The sequence below is a fragment of the Chelonia mydas genome, chromosome 10, assembly GCF_015237465.2.
Source record: "Chelonia mydas isolate rCheMyd1 chromosome 10, rCheMyd1.pri.v2, whole genome shotgun sequence".
NCBI classification, from domain to species: domain Eukaryota; kingdom Metazoa; phylum Chordata; order Testudines; family Cheloniidae; genus Chelonia; species Chelonia mydas.
Genome location: NC_051250.2, coordinates 7,835,047 through 7,852,804, shown reverse-complemented (window position 1 = coordinate 7,852,804; position 17,758 = coordinate 7,835,047).

The following is a 17,758-nucleotide window of genomic DNA, read 5'->3' as shown; positions in this document are numbered from 1 at the left end:
TGTGGCTTTGATTGTAGAGCAGACCCTGTATTGGAAGGGTTTATTTTCAGATGTGGCTGGAGAGAAACCCCCCCCCCCCCCCCAAATATTTGGCCTTGTAAGATTTAAGATGATGGACATTTCACAAGAACAGCTCATGAAAATCTGATGCCATTGAACCTAACCCGCTTTGGCCGTAAATCTGGACTCTAGCCGAATCCTAATCTAGAAGCGAATGTAAACATCCCTACAGCTATAAAATGCAGCTGCCTCTGGGGTGCAATGCAGCAGTCATTTAAACAGCCCACAGAAACCCAGTTGTTGGGAAACATCATAGCCAGTTGAAGCCGCAAGGGGGATTTTAGGCAGAGAGCATATGATTCCCAAAATGGGAATGTTATTGCTCTATAAATGAGAGTGCGAGGTCAGGAGGTTTATTAGACAGTCCTAAAGCACAAGTTGATCAATCTCCAAAATAACAAAGATCACTTAATAGAAGTGGTTGACTGAAAACAGCAAGGGAGTTAGGAAGTGCCTGTTCCTCGGGGATAGGCAAATCGAACATCTCCATCAGAATTTATTGCTAACCACACACTTAATAATCATGCCCAGAGGGAGTAAAAATAGCTTGTTCAAAGCCTCCTCTCAAGTTGGCTCTTCTCAGTATGTGGAAAATCCATTTGCTCCCTTTGTGAGGCTCCTCTGTGATAGGAAAGGCAGCGTGTTCTTCATCCAGAGGCAGCTCCAGGCCATCGACACATGCTGAACAGCAAAACCAGGTGCACAGAAATCTGGACAATTCCAGCTAGGATCAGGAATGAGCCTGGGTTTTTCATTCGGATGCAAGCTGCAAGCAGGATGTGACCAAACTGGAGAGAGTCCAGAGGAGAGCAACAAAAACAATAAGAGGTTTAGACAACATGATCTACAAGGAAAGAATTGGGCGAGTTCAGTCTAGAGACGAGAAGGCTGATGATAACAGACTTCCAAGATGTAAAAGGTTGTTTATAAAGAGGACGGTGATCAATTATTCTCTGTGTTCGCTGAAGGTAGAGCAAGAAGTAATGGGCTTAGTCTGCAGCAAGGGAGACTTAAGTGGGCTATTCGGAAAAATGTTCTAACGCTAAGGCTAGTTAAGCTCTGGAACAGGTGACCCAGGGCAGTTGCGGAATCCACATCACTGGACGGTTTTAAGAACAGGTTAGACAAACACCTGTCAGGGATGGTCTCACTATATTTAAGCCGTCTCAGTGCAGGGCGGGTGGACTAGATGACCTCTTGAGGCCCTCCGTGAGTCTGCAGCTAGGTCAGATGCCCTATCTTATGACTGAAATGACTGAGGACACCTAGGTAATGTCTGCTAACCATGCCCAGGTGGAACCATTCAGGGCCAGGGAGCTCTCAATGCAGGGCCATCTGACCCACTGACCTTTCTGGTCAGACAAATCCCAACTGTATTGTTTTGCAGGGTACAGTGCCAGGCTCATCTGTTTTCCGGCAACCCTGTTTTCCCGTCCGCGGTTGGCTGCACACACCCCAAGATGGTGAAGCAGCCATTCTCGCAGGACCCAAGTCAGCAGAAAGTGCAGGTGTAGAGATGATTTTGTGAGATTGCTACCCTGCGGGATCAAAACTTGGTGGGAGTTCATGAAGCTTAAACAGTGTTCAAAGCAGAATTCGATCATGGGGGTTGGGGGTGGTAGCTGTGAGCTTGCTGAGTCCCTACAAACACACATGTCAGATGAACATAGGGTGGCCAGACAGCGAGCATGTGACACAGCCATTGGGTTTAACAAGGTTCGTGATTGTCTTTGGATCTAAGACACACAGCCCCTTGCTGGCAGACGGTAACACTGATCAGCATCACATGGCTGTTATTACACAGCTATCCAGTTTGGCTCTGCGTGGGCTCATGCCGCACGGGGAGGATAGTATTGTGTCTTTTGCACATTTTACAGATGGGTGGATGGGGGAACAAATGGGCTTATGCAATTTGCCTAAGATCACACATGAGCGTCAATGACAGGATACATACAGAACCCAGGAGTCCTGACTCCCAGTCCCTCTTTGGTCTAACCACTAGATCAAACTCCCCTCGAGCTGGGAACGGAATCCTGGCTCCCAGTCTGCTTGCTCTGACCATACCAGTCCACGGCACTTCCTCCCAGAGCTGGGAGCAGAACCCCGGAGTCCGGATTGCCAGTCCCTTGCTGTAGCCTCTAGAGACAACCCCAAACGGGAGGGACTTCATTCCTGATGTCTCCCCACTGGGGCTGTGCTGCTGACTCACCACGACTCTCTAAAAGACGCTCCTTTCATCAGAGCATACAGTTACCAGGAGTGCATTGATTCTATTATCCCTCTTCACTTAGCTTAATAAAGAGCCCCACATGCATTGTGTCATAGGGTTTTTTCATCTCTCTTGATTAAGGGCCCTCTGTTATGCTCCGTCCAAAGCGCTGTAATAATATCTCGCCCTGCTGGAACAGAGGGGGCTTGGAAAGCAATTGGTAAATATTACACTGGGCTTTTTCTCGCCAACCTTTTGACGTCAGCGTGGAGCCAGTGATGAGCTATGGCTCCACAGAGCCCTCTTAACGGGAGAGCTCTCTCTTTCTTCCTTCTGCTCTTCTCCCCAAGGCCGCTGCTGCTGTCACTTGCGTTCCAGAAACGTTCCCAACTTTCTGCCCGTCTGTCCTTTCTCTGGGCGGGGGGCGATGACAGGGCTGTGCGTTTCCTTGGCGGGGAGGGGGTGAATTGCTCAGGGCAGGGGCTGTCTTTTGGGTCTGCATTTGTGGAGCGCCTAGCACAATGGGGGTCCGTGATTGAGGCCCCACCCGCTACTGCAATATGAATACTAAATAATAATCATTAATAACACAATGGTGTTTCCCAGGAGCAGTAACTGGTCATCAAAAGCCAGCAGCAATGCATCGGGGGGGGGGGGGGGGCGGGAAGGGAGGGGAGCATGTGGGGAGCATGATTCGTTGCGTGGCTTGTACTGCACAGGCTAACACGGAGTGAGCATGCTCAGTTAAATCTGCTGAAGCCGCTGCCCTCACTCTGCGCCCCGCCCTGCACTGGCGGGTGTTACGGGTCATCTCTGTCAAAAGCTGGACACTGGAAGGGCTCTATAAATCCATGGGAGGGGTTGCTGTATATTTCATTCCCCTGTCCCCACCCATGCGCCTCCTCTTTCCCAAAGATACAATTGGGGAAAATCTAATAGGGTTGGATCTTGCTGCCCTAACTGAGCCCCATCAGTTTCCATGAGTGCAGACTAAAGGTCAAAATTTGGCGTTCGGCTACATGCAGTTCCTACTGGCTTCCCATACGTGAGGCCCGGATTTAGCCTAAAGTCAGGGCTGCAGGACTGACCCATGGCTAGAAGAATGAGAGAGGTTTAAAACGAAGAGGAGAGACGCTGATTAGGGAAGGGGAGGCCCAGCTGGGGCACTACAGATAAATCCATTGGGGGAAAGCATCTGATTAAATCAAGATGCAACATCCATTGGTTCTATTAATTCCATATATTATTCGCCTGCCTCATTTTATTAAATCACCTCTAAGACTTTTCCACAGCTGTATGTAGTTTGCAGCATATAATTTCTCCCAGCTGGGATGCAATACAGAACCCTAAGTAGTTCATTAGTGGATTGTGGGGGTTTTTGCCCGTTTCTCTGGCAATGATTGTCTGTGTATCTCCATTTTTTCCAGTACTTGGGATTTGGTACAGAACCACCTTGAAAGCCTGAGACATCTCTAAATTCCCTAATTTCTTGAGTCATCAAAGCAGGGAAATCACTAATCATCTTGAAAACAGATCTTGAGCCAATGCAAACTGAAGACAATGAGACTCTTTCAACGGGCTTTGGATCAGACCCATGGCATGACATTGTCTCCAGACATACTGCATTTATTCCCAAGATATTGTAATTTTGCTGGGCTTTTTGTTTGCGGAGGAGGAGGCAGGGCCACTGCAAATAAGAACAGAAAAGAGGTTGGTTCTCCACTTTGGCACATTCAAGACAAGGTGTCACAGATTGGGCACTGGTTCTGACTGGCTGAGGGAGGAGTGCTGCTGATTCTCATGAGACATGGTCTATTTCTTACAGCTCCAGCCGCTCAAGTCATGTGAAATTATGAGACTTTCAGCTTTCATTAAAAAAAAAAAAAGTTTCTAGTCCTGATGGTTAGGGAGAAAATCTTAACAAGACCAGAGTTCAGCGTAAAGGGGCAAAAACCAGAAAGTAAATAAAGCAACCCACATTTTTTAAAAAAATCTCATGATTTTTGTAAGGCAATCTCTTGATTTTTGAATGCTTGGGGTTGGTAATACTGAGACAGTGGGTTCAAGGGTGGCACCTCTAATACAGAAGTGGCTAGGGGTGGGGTTGAGATAGACTGAGTGGAACCCAGCTGTGAGGAAAAGGATTTACAAGGTGGATGGGAGATGTGTAGAGGCCATTCACCCATGTGTGGCAAGTTCTATTTTGAGGGGTTAAGCATTGGCTCAGCTCTTCATTGGCAACTACTTGCAAAGCTGTTCCAGCTGCTGCCTAACATTCCAGCCATGTGTACTTAGACTGACTTCCTGACATCTCCTCCAAACTCTTCCCTACTGCAATTCATGCCTCCCCCTCCAGGTTCCATGCAGTCTGGGTCCATTGTATTTCCTCCCAGCAAAGAATTAGCCCACTCCAGAAACTCAAACCCATCTTAGACCGCTCAGACATGGAAATGCTGTTTTCTTTCTAGGCCCTTCCTCTACTGACTGTGGGGCCCTTTGCTCTTTGGTGGGTCACAGTGAAGGATAGTCCCTTCTTTGATGCAAGGAGCTACATTATGATATAATCAAAGAGCCTTGAAGAACACAAGGCTAGGCAAGGAAGGCCTACAGCAGCCACAGTGGAAGTACTTTGGAAGATACCATGGATGGAGATGGATGCACAATCACTCTGCAAAGAAGCTTCAGCGTGATATCAAAAGCAGAAGTGCACTGTCTTTACACTAGCACAGTCACAGTATTGTAAAGATAAGTTGTCTGCTAGAAAGGTGGCTAGGAAGAGAGCATTGGACATGTAGCATCCCTTCCAATAGCCTTCCAAGGCAATTCATAGCTTCTTCCACAAAACTCCCTTCCACCACCTCCGATAAGTTCCTGTTACATTTTGAATTCCCCATCACAATTTCATGGATAGGCCTCTTGCAAGCCGTGCATGTTGCCAGCAATCCACAGCTTGCACAAAGCGTCCGCATGTTCGGCAGCCGATGGAGGTCATCCCCTGCCTGATTGCACACGGAGGCAAGACGTTGCACCTCATTTCCTCCTTTGGGCTGTTCTTCTAGCTCAGGGGTGGGCAAACCTTTTGGCCCGAGGGCCACATCGGCATTGAGAAACTGTGTGGAGGGCCGGGTATGGAAGGCTGTGCCTCCCCAAACAGCCTGGCCCCGCCCCTATCTGCCCCCTCCCACTTCCCACCCCCTGACTGCCCCCCTCAAAACCCCTGACCCATCCAACCCCCCCCCCCCGCTCCTTGTCCCCTGACCGCCCCATCCCCCAGGACCCCACCCCCTATCCAACCCCCCCGCTCCCTGTCCCCTGACTGCCCCGACCCCTATCCACACTCCCACCCCCCCAGACAGGGCTCCCGGGACTCCCACGCCTATCCAACGCCCCCTGTTCCCTGTCCCCTGACTGCCCCCCCTAGAACCTCCGCCCCATCCAACTACCCCCTCCTCTCTGCCCCCCCGGATCCCCTGCCCCTTATCCAATCGCCCGCCCCCTTACCATGCTGCTCAGAGCAGCAGGAGTTTGCAGCCCCGCCGCCTGGCCGGAGCCAGCCACGCCACCCGCGCTGCCCGGCAGGAGAGGCGGGCCAGAGCGCTGGCGGCTCACTGAGGCTGCGGGGGAGGGCCCCGACCGGGAGCTCAGGGGCCGGGCAGGATGGGCCCATGGGCCGTAGTTTGCCCACCTCTGCTCTACCCGTTGCCGAGGGTTGCCAGAGGTCCCAATATTAGGGGCTTTGTCCTATATGTGCAATTATCCCACCCCCGCCCCACCCCCGGAAAAAAAAGTGTCCCAATTTTTCACACTTGCTATCTGGTCACGCTACCCCGTGGCCGGGCGGGATACTGCAGAGGCTGGGAGTTGTGACGGAGCCAGGGAGATGGGGCGAGATCTACCCCTTCTTGCTGTGTGAGTCTTAACAAAAATTGACCTCTATCAGCAGCAGCAGAGTTTGCTGGATTTTTCTGGTGAATTTGCCCCCAAATAATTGTTTTGGGGCAGTGAAACTATTCTTGAATTTGGGTTAAATGTAGCCAATAGTTTTAGCCATAACTCCCCCCCTCCAAAACAAAAACAAAAAACCTGGAAAAATGAACCTGGAAACATTGAAATCTCTCATTCAGACATTTTCAAACCAAAACGCTTCAGGATTTCACTTAGCAAATGTTGATTCGAATCGACGTTTGAAACCTTTTGTTTGACCCAAATGAAATTTTTTTTTCCATTTTGTTTTGGCAGGAAAAAATGTCAGTTTTGGCTCGAAACGAAGCGATTTTCTTTTTCCCGTTTGGCCCCCAAACGGAAAAATCAATTATTTCCTCACTCTAATCATCAGTCCTCCAGAAACACTGGCAAGTAGGAGGAGCCCTCCTGGGTGCTTAGCACTTGGGTGTAATGGCCTTCGTGTAAGGCGGTGGATTTTTCCTTTGGCCCAGTCATCTTCTTAGCTGGGAAGGGACAGCTGATAATCATCTGGCATCCTCCTCCCCAGCCCCTGTTTATCAGCGCTGCCTCCCTACCGTGTGTATTGGGAGGAAACACGCGGCCCACGTGTCCTGGGTGTAGAGCCTCTGTTGACTGAAGAGTTTTTCAGGAGTGCGGGCGAGATGGGCGCAAATGAGACACACGCAGTGTGACTCACCACTGTTGGTTTGCAAGTGGTGGCCCTTGGAGGAGGCTGGGATATTGAAGGGACACCAGGTAGTACATTGTGGGGCAGGAGCTGGTTCCGTAACAGACGGAACATTAAAGCTCTTTGATGCTGAAATATAAGAACGGCCACACTGGGTCAGCCTAGTGGTCCATCTAGCCCAGCATCCTGTCTCTGACAGTGGCCACTCCCAGCACTTCAGGGGGAGTGTGCAGAACAGGGCAGTTCTGGAGAGATCCACTCCTGTCTTCCCCTCTCGGCAGTCAGAGATTCAGAGTCTCCCCGAGCATGGGGGTGCATCGTTTGACCATCTTGGCAATAGCTATTGATGGACCATTGCCATGACCGTATCTAATTCTCTGACTGCCCCAGGCCTTCTCGGAACTGGGACTCCCAAAGGGTGCAAGGCCAGCTGCTGGGAGCTCTAGCGGAGACCAGGCTCAGATGCACTGAGCACTTTCCCCAGTATGTTACCGTGCCCTAGGAATCTGCTCGTGCACGGCATTGTCACTCACGGCCCTGTCCCATGAAATTGAAGGTACAGAGGCCAGCTGGTGCAGGAGAGCTCACCAACATGGGCCACAGGCTGGTATTAAAGTCACAGAGAAGCAACAACACAGCTGTTTGCATGGCACATGGATAGCAGATGCAATGTACCTTAATTTGTTCTGTCTCCCATACCCAGAGGCTTTATACCTACCTGGTTATAAGCTATGCACTGAGTGAAACCAGTTCACATGAGCCTCATCTAGTTAGACTGCTGGGACAGTGGTTATGAAGGACTGATTGTTTAGAAATAGCATTCGCTATTGTGCTGCCGTGATTAGAAGAATGGCTCAGTGTCCGTCTGCCAGCGGGGTGGGAGGCATTAACATGTACCAGAGCTGTACCCGGAAACGTACCTTCTGTTTGCTTTGAAAGCATGGCAGCCTACCTGGGATTAGGGAGAAAATGTCACCTGTAACCAGAGACACCCTAAGCAAAGCACAGCCCTCCCTGGAATATAGGACATGGAGAGCAGGGAGCCAGCTGCCAAGTCACTGCAGGATCCAAGCAGGTTCCTGCGGAAATATCAGCTGCTACCAACAGAACATCTCGGAAACAAAGCCCTTCGAAGGGCAGATGTAGCATACTAGGGAGCATCAACCGGACCACTACGAGACAGGCCAGGCCCTTGGAAGACTATATTACAGACTTAGACATGTCACTTGTCTGCCCCACGTCCTTCGCTTCGGCCCCGACTGCCTGGAGATAGCTGAGGAGGTAATGTTTGGAGCCAAGACAGAACACAAGGCAGGGTTGTGGGGTGGAGCAGGGCACTTCCCATCCAAGTACTGACCTAGCCTGTCCCTACGTAGCTTGGCTGGTCAGATCAAAGCAAATGGGGCTGTGGATTTGGTTACTCAAACGGAACTTTCCGCTCAAGCTGGGGTGATTCTGGGATTTATCAGGTGCCTTCCAGGCAATCAGCTGATTCTCTGGAGGGTACAGAGAACAAGAACAGGGGATATGAGGGGAACAATCTGGTCCTTCCCACTCTTGGGCTGCCGAGTCCGCCGTGCCCCACCGAGACCATCCAGTTGTGATAGGATAATAGGGCACGTCCCACATCCGTGGGTTGGCCTGTACTGGATTGGGTGAATGGCCGCATTTTCTTCACCCGGCTGAGCTTTCCATAAGGGGGCGTCACCTTGTAATAACACAGCTGGTGCTACTGGCCCCTTTGCTCCAATGCAAAGCTGATGGAACTGTATCAAGGAGGAAATGTGGAGGGTCAGTTTTCTTCCTGAAAATGTCCTCTTCTTGTAGGTCCCTTATGACATCAAGGTAGGTTGGGGTGACGGCCCTTAGACTTCCACGAGCCCAACGCCTGTGCTGGCTAGTGAGGAGTAATTCAAGTACACCTGTACAATTCTTGCAGTCTGTGGAGTGGCCTTGCAGACACCTTGGCGTAATGGGATTATCGTGTCCTGGGGAGAATTCCCTCCAAAGCAGTTGAGGTTCCCAACTTTTGCTGTTTACTTACAGTCACAAAACAATATCACTGCATGTAGTTAACTGCGTCTCGGTGTTGCTACCAACCCTCTGACCCCCGTGAAATTCATCGGCAAGAGGCAAACATCCAGGCATCTGATGTTGTGCCAATGAATGCAACACTGAAGATGAATTTCCTTCCTCTCCCAGATATTCCCTCCCTGATTTACACCACTGCCTGCTCTTGACCGGGGACTCAGGGAATTAAAGGGAAGCGAAATGGCTGGAGCTAAGCCTGTCACTTCGATTCTTTCCCTGATAATGTACTGGCTGCGCTCGGCTGAGTGGGATGGCTGAAGAGGGTCTCAGGCAGAGATCCTTAGTGGCCTCTAATATTTAGCACAGAACAGTGCGTAGAGCTGACATATCTGCAGCCTCTGTGCTTGGGGCACTTCGAACAGCAGGGACTTTCTGAAAGTCTCTTGCTGAGTGTGGCAGGTCCCTCCGGCGCATGGAACTGCCACCAGGAACCACCTGGGCTGGTAGTCCTGTGACCCGGGACCCGCCCGTAACTCACAGCTGGTGGCACGGCTGCAACACAACCGTTCAGCAGCGCTACCCGGGCGGCTTGGAACTTCACCCCACAATCAAGGTGGAATCAGATCCTCATGCTCCAGAAGCACTGGCCAAAGCAGAATCTGCAGTAACCTGTGAGCAATATAAGGCTGATGATGCATGACTGAGCAGTTCTTATGCCAGCCAGCAGAGAAAAGGAATAGACACGCACACTTGACTGTTTCATTACTGATTATACCAGTGATTCTCTACCCACAGGCCACTTGCCAATCAGCACACAGCTGCAGCCCATGTAACATCCTCAGGGCCATACAGGTAATATATATATTGTCAGATTTCAGAGTAGCAGCCGTGTTAGTCTGTATTCCCAAAAAGAAAAGGAGTACTTGTGGCACTTTAGAGACTAACACATTTATTTATATTGTGTGGCTGCAGCCCATATGACACATAGAGAGCTGCATATGCAGCCCACAATGGTAAACAGATTGAGAAGCACTGGATTATACCCTAGGTGAAATCCCATCTCTGCCCAGCAATTTGCTGCTGTCCGTTTAGTTTCTTAATAGGGATTCAAATATGAACCCATTGTGCTAATCAGCCTACAACAACCACAGCACCTGTGAACAACAGGAAAATGGTCTCCAGGAATCCATGGTCTGTAGTTATTGCTCTTTTTCAATAATTTTCCCAGGCTGGTATATTAGTTCTTATGAGAAGATTTAATGGACTGGGAAGAACGGATGGAAATCAAGGAACAGGGCATAGCAGGGCAAGCCTGATTGGAATCAGATGTGGGAGTGATAGTTTCCTATAGATCAGGGAGACTATGAAAATGGTGTTCTCTGGCACTGATTAGGAGGTGCTGGTTAACCCAGGGTTTTAATTAGGAGGTTCTGAAAGTTCCCACAAGCAAACAAGCCTGAGATTCCTGGCCACAAAGCACTTCCGGTGCAACACTTTAAAAGGTGGCAGAAAGACACATAATGTGGCCAGGTGTGTTTTCACAAGAGCCTCTTTCCTTTATCCACATTTCTTTATTGGTGTTTGTGTAAGAAATTTCCCCTGTAGTTGTGATCTGGGGCCCAGGAAAAGGTTTATGTACAAAGGAGCTTAAGTGGCACTGGCCTGGTTAGGAGATCATTAGTCAGCCAATAGAAGTTGCACTGACAATGGAATGGTCAGTGAGGGGTCCAAAACAAAACTGCAGATCCAGGATCTGGATCTCTCCATAATGAGCAGAACCAGAATCCCAGATCCCTGCACTCTGGGACTCGCAGATTCAAAAACTGGATCTCAGTCTGAACCTCCCCGGATTTCCCAGGCGGCAAACTCAGATCCGAGCTCGGCTCAGGACCCAGGGTTTTGGTTTGGGCCCATCTCTGATAAGGACTTTACCTTGTGTTTCCTTAGTTGAGTGCACTGTCACTCCCTGCCCTGCTTGTGGGTAGAACTGTTCAGAACTGATCCCTCCTGGCGCAGAGAACACTCCAATGCTTTTGCCTACACAGGAGGATTCCTCCTCTCTTAATAAAGCTGTTACGGCTGCACCCCCCTGAGCTTGGAAGCAGCATGATCTAGTGGATTGAAACACGGGTCACTCTCAGGGACTCCTCATTGCTCATCTGCCACGGACTCACTGTCTGACCGTTGGCAAGACCGGTCCCTTTGTTGTGCCTCACTTTCCCCAAGATTCAGAACCACAACCTGACTTCTAGGGGAGCTATAAGGATGAATTAGCTAATGTTGGTGCAGAGTCTTGGAGCTGAAATGCAGTCGAGCTGGGCAAACAGCGGGAAGCATTCATTTCCCTCTGGCCTTTCAAATACTATTACTGTACAGCAGCACTCCGTGCGCTGCAGAGTAAATGCTAGTTCTTTTTAAACCATTTTCCACTCGTGCCAGCTCAGATGAGAAGATCAGGGTTTATTTACCTGGCAGCCCATGTTTATTCTTCAAAGGGCTGCACTGGCTAACAGTGTTTGTTTAAGGTGGTGAATGCCTGATAGCCCTTCCTCCCAGTGCCATCGCAGTCTACGAAATGCAGCCTGCGGGGCCAAAGCAAACATTAGCAACTGGTCACACGTGCCCCAGAGCTGTTAGAAAGGGCTTGGTTTGTCTTTGGTTTTCAGGACAACATGCAGGGCCCTGCTTGGGCCGCAGTCACCTGATGCGAAAGAACTGTAGGTTAGTGTCTCAGCAGAGGCCAGGTGCCTCCAGTCCCTGAACAGTCACTCTGGAACATAGCTGGGCCCATTCAATCCTCCTGAACTCTGGGGACATTCGGTCCAGGAAGGAAACGTCGTGGCTCATCTCTCCTCTCTTGCTGTTTCTTGTAGGGGAGAGACAGGAGACTCAACCTCACTAACTCTAATGGGGAGGCTTGCGTTGAGGCTGCTGGATACAACCCAACCCTGGGTGTTCTCCAAGACTTACTAAACAAATATCTCCCGTGCAGTTTAAGGTCAACCACACAGCATCCCCCTAAGTCCTGGCCTTTGTGGTCATGGAAGGGACGGGAGCCCACATGACACTTACCTTTGAGTGGTATCATCAGCTGCTTTGGTTGCTCAAATCAAAACAAAGTGGAAGTTCCCACCATGGGATTAAAGACTTGGGAAGACGTGTCTTGTTGTGTGAGTAGCCAGACTGGGACTTTCAGTCACCCAGGAGCAATTCAATACTATTTCATTCTCTCAGACATGCTGTATTACCCCAAAGCACCAAGTCTATTAGGTCATCTAGTCCATCCCCAAGTTATTGAAAGATTGTTCCCTTCCAGTTTTGTTTTCTAGCACTTTATCCAATCTAGTTCTAAGTAGGTTTCCGTGCTGATGGAGGAAATAACTACTGGCTCCTACTGGGTGGTTTTAATGGTGAGAACTAGGCTGCCAGACACAGAGATGACATCAAACCAGTACTTTCAATTCAGAAACACTGTGCTACGTCATCAGAGAGGAGTTAAATCTTTCCTTCGAAATGGCGAGGGTAGTCTCATAATCCTTCCCTGAAAGTCAAATATTGTCCACAAATTCTAAATGGAGCCTTTGTTTTTTGTTTTTCCACTGTGGCCTTCGTAGTAAAGAATATTCCGCCCAAGTCACACCTGAGTTTACCATGCAGGTACCCGTGGAATCTAAGCGATAACCTGCCTGGAAAAAAAGACAAACCTTGGATCCCAATCAGAATTTTGTTATAACACAACCTTAAGCCTCCTTTTCTTTTTTAAAGGAGTAAAGCCAATGGCTATGAATTACCCAAGGACTTTTGCAAAACCCAGATTCACAGCAGGCAAAACTAGTTCCAAATATACAGCAGAGTATATTAGTAAATGCCAACTGCCATTAGAAGAGGTAGTAAAAAACAGGACACGTTTAGCATAAACCAGACAAATCTTATGTCCCTGTTTTTGGACAAAATTGGTGCATGACTGATATGTAAAAATGGGGAATCATCAAAGTAGCTGGAATTTCATTTAAAACGGGCTAACTGAAGGGTGGAAGTTGTTTTGCAAAACCTCAAACAGGGCTGGTTCTGACTGAGGTCCAACCCCCCCCCCCAACTTTTAGAATATTTTGATTTTAAATCATAATCAGATCTGTTTGTATTTTCAAGCAAAACTAAAGTGAGAATGGCTATGGCTTTGCCCCGTAGTTAAGAACCTTTTCCATGAAAGGGAGGGGGTAATGGTCAGAGCGGGGGAGGGCAGGGTGGTGTACACTGGTCACACTCTGCCCACAAACCCATGATCCTCGAGTAGCTGAATATTTCTCTTAAAGTGGTCAGCAAAAAAGAAAAAATGAAAAGGTAAGGTGACATTGTTAGGTTTCAGAGTCAACACCCCAAAGAGACAAATAGGGCAGCTCAGCTCTCTCAGAACTAGTGTTTCAGACAGTTCATTGGCAGATTCAGGAAGACAGCACGGCAATAGGTGATATTAGCATAGTAGCCTTTGCAACCAGTAGGATTTGTAACTAATTTAAGGGTGGAAAAGGAGAGAAGTAAGCTTAGATTCTGCTGAAACTGATGGGAGAATCGGGTCCTTTGTAGCTAGCGTCAGCGTACTTTCCCCATCTGACTGCTGCATGGGGGTGACACCACAAATGGCTAAAGCAACGAAAGAAAAAAAAAATACAGAGAACGAATGGTAAGGACTCCAGACAGGATTTGTAAGTGAAAAAACAAAATGTCTACCATATATTTAAAGGTCAAGAAGGGAAGTACTGGATAAATTGGTGTAAGACATCAGGTATAGCCAGGGATGGGAAAGATCATGGCAAGAAGCTGAACATTAAATGTAATAACGGCCGTGGTGGAGAGTGGCAGGAGCAGTGCATTTACACGTTGGATGGGGTATGGGGTTGGGTTGTTTGTTTTTTTTTTTAGTGGTGGGATGAGATGAGGGCTTGAAGATCTTAGTTGTGCAAAGCAATCTGAGCAACTAGGGCCCTGATTCTCCCCACACTGACTCTGGTGTGAGCTCAGAGTCATGCCACTGAAGCCAATGGAGTTACACGGCTCCTACGAGATCAGACTTAGCCCTTGGGCTGTCCAACTGGGAAAGAAGTTTCACAAATTAGTGCAAAGACTCCAATTTTAACTGACCCAACGGTAGCACTGGTCTCAAGCTGTAAGATTTGGCTCTGGGTCTTGAATAGGCCAGAAGATCAGAGCTGTCAGGTATCATTAGCATCCCTGTAAATGAGTAACCAGAAGCTGACTAATTATGCACACAGTCCAGGGGCCCTTCTCCTTCAGGACCTTTTCCCACCCAGACCCAGCATCCCAGCTATGTCCCTGAGCCAGCCCTACAAGTATTCCCAGCAAGACAGGAGCAACCGTCCCCTCGGCTGCTCTGGGGAAGCTCTAGGCTCTTTATCCTGATGGGGGTTGCTCAGCCACCCCCCGCCCCTCCGGCATAAGCCCCAGATCATGGGAAGGGGTCCACAATCCACAGGGCTCCGTCTCCACCTCTCAGGCACTGGCTGCTCCCTTCCCCCATTTGCCATTATGCACCCAGGCGGGGCAATCCCTTTGCTCTGCCGAGTGTCAGGCAAAGCCCTCCACAGTGTGCGGACACAGGGCCCCTGCTCTGCTCCTTGGGCTCTAAGCTGACCAGCACGGCTCTTTCTTTTCCTCTCACCCACCCCCAAACTGTCCCTCTTCACGGAGTTCCCTGTTCTTATATGTAACAAACTAAGCCTCATTTTCCCACCTAGTGCCTCCCTGGCTTGCACAGCTCGATGGAGTTAAACACAGAGCAGGGCCAAGCCTCCTCTCTTTATAGCCGGCAGGTGTGCAGCACAGTCAAGGGGCAGGGCAGTTAATTAAGGGAAGGCTGGAGGGATTGGCTCAGTGAGAGGGATAGCCTCTCCTCAGAGCAATGGACCGCACCTGCCTGCAGCACCGGTGGGGTCTATCAGCTCAGCCCCACAGTGACAGGTGGAGAGTTAATCAAGGCCAGCCCCGCTGCTGATCGCTCTTGTGCCTATCACACTGCCAGCTGCCTCACAAGAGTTAGCAAGGCTAAAATGCAGCTTGGTGCAATGGCCCAGTTCCACCTCCTCCCCCCAAAACAGCAATGAGCCCAGCGCACTGCTCTTTGGCTTTCCTCGAGGGCCACTCCCTAGCATTCCTCTTCCGCCTCTCTATAAATCCATGGTACTCCCACATCTTGAATGCTGCGTGCAGATCTGGTCACTCCTTCTCAAAAAAAGAGATATTGGCATTGGAAAAGGGCAACAAAAATTATTAGGGGTGTGGACCGGCTTCTGTATGAGGAGAGATTAATAAGACTGTGACTTTTCAGCTTGGAAAAGAGATGACTAAGTGGTGGGATATGATAGAGGTCTATAAAATCATGACTGGAGAAAGTAAATAAGGAAGTGTTATTTACTCCTTCTCATAACACAAGAACTAGGAGTCACTCAATTAAATTAATAGGCAGCAGGTTTAAAACAAAAGGAAGGTTTTTTTTTCCACACAACACACAGTCAACCTGTGGAACTCCTTGCCAGAGGATGTTGTGAAGACCAAGACTATAACAGGGTTCAAAAAGTAACCAGATAAGTTCCTGGAGGATACGTAATAGAATCATAGAATATCAGGGTTGGAAGGGACCTCAGGAGGTCATCTAGTCCCACCCCCTGCTCAAAGCAGGACAAATCCCCAACTAAATCATCCCAGCCAGGGCTTTGTCAAGCCTGACCTGAAAAACTTCTAAGGAAGGAGATTCCACCACCTCCCTAGGTAACCCATTCCAGTGCTTCACCACCCTCCTAGCGAAAAAGTTTTTCCTAATATCCAACCTAAACCTCCCCCACTGCAACTTGGGACCATTACTCCTTGTTCTGTCATCTGCTACCACTGAGAACAGACTAGAGCCATCCTTTTTGGAACCCCCTTTCAGGTAGTTGAAAACAGCTATCAAATCCCCCCTCATTCTTCTCTTCCGCAGACTAAACAATCCCAGTTCCCTCAGCCTCTCCTCATAAGTCATGTGTTCCAGTCCCCTAATCATTTTTGTTGCCCTCCGCTGGACTCTTTCCAATTTTTCCACATCCTTCTCGTAGTGTGGGGCCCAAAACTGGACACAGTACTCCAGATGAGGCCTCACCAATGTCGAATAGAGGAGAACGATCTCGTCTCTCGATCTGCTGGCAATGCCCCTACTTATACATCCCAAAATGCCATTGGCCTTCTTGGCAATAAGGGCACACTGCTGACTCATATCCAGCTTCTTGTCCACTGTCACCCCTAGGTCCTTTTCTGCAGAACTGCTGCCGAACCATTTGGTCGGCATAGTCTGTAGCGGTGCATGCGATTCTTCCGTCCTAAGTGCAGGACTCTGCTATTAGCCAGGATGGGCAGGGATGCAAACCCATGCTCTGAAGCGTCCTTAGCCTCTGCTTGCCCCCCCCCCCCCCGCCCCGCTCTTTGTTTTCATCTAAAGAAAACTCTGAATTATGATTGCTTAAGACTAAGCTCCAGTGGTTTCATCCTGAGCTTACCCCTGTTCTCCCCAGAGTCTCTCCCCTGCCTGCTGCAGGGGGCTGTGGAAGGGATTTTTCTGTATTGAGATGCTGCCCTGAGGCCCAAATCAGGCTCAGGGGTCCCACTGTGTGGCATGCTGCACAAATACACAAGCAAGGGCTGCTCCTGCCCCAGTGATTGTACCAGCTCAGGAGGAGATTGTGCAACCCTGTCTCCCAAAGGTGAGCACTGACACGACTGGCCTCACTGATGTGACCAGGGCGATCAGGGTATTTCTACACAGCAACTAGACACCTGTGGCTGGCCCGTGGCAGCTGACTGGGGCTCACGGGGTTTGGGCTGTGGGGCTGTTTCATTGCCCTGTAGACTTCCGGGCACCCTGGGAAGTGGGAGGGTCCCAGAGCTTGGACTCTAGCTGGAGGCCCAAAGTCTACCCAGGAATAAAACCAGCCCCACAGCCCGAGGCGGCTGGCCCAGCCCAGCCACAGACGTCTAGTTGCTGAGTGCCGATCGGCAAGAATAAGGGTTACATGATCTCACCCAGTGGTCCCCAACCTTTCTGTGGGAATAGCACATTCCTATTCCCAACAGACTGTGGCGGGCACCAAACGCCCCGTCGCCGAAATGCCGCCGAGAAGCGGCAGTGGAAAGAAGCCTCGCCACGAAAATGCCGCCAAGAAACGGCAACGCTTCTCAGCGGCGCTTCGGCTGGGGGTTCTCAGGTGGCCGCACTCGGCGGTGGCATTTCGGCAGCGCGGTGTCCTGCGGGCACCGCGTTGGGGACCCCTGATCTAACCCTTAACAGGGACGAAGTGACAAGAGGACAATACAGCACTGAACACTCTGGGGTCCTGGTTCATGACTAAGGCTCCCAGGCACAATGGCCTAGATCCTCAAAGGTATTTAGGCTCCTCGCTCCATTGGTTTCAATAGGTGGCTAAATAACCTTTGAGGATCTAGGCCCATGGTGATACAAATAAATAATAACCAGGCCCTATCTTTATTCTAGTTAGATGTGTACTTCTTAGCATTTTCAAATGAAAAGATTCTTTCCTAACTATCCATCCGCATACGTGGGATTGTTTATATCAATTACTTGAAGCCACAATAAGCAGCTCTGACATAAATTGTCTGCAGAATATAATGTATCTTCTCCTCACTGGTTGCTATGGGTACAGGGCCACTTTAACATCTGACTGTAAACATTAGCTGTGAAGGGGATGTGGAAACTTTGCTAAAAATAAAAGACTATGCAAAAGTCTTTATAAAGAAGGTTGCTGACAAAGCAGAATCCCCCC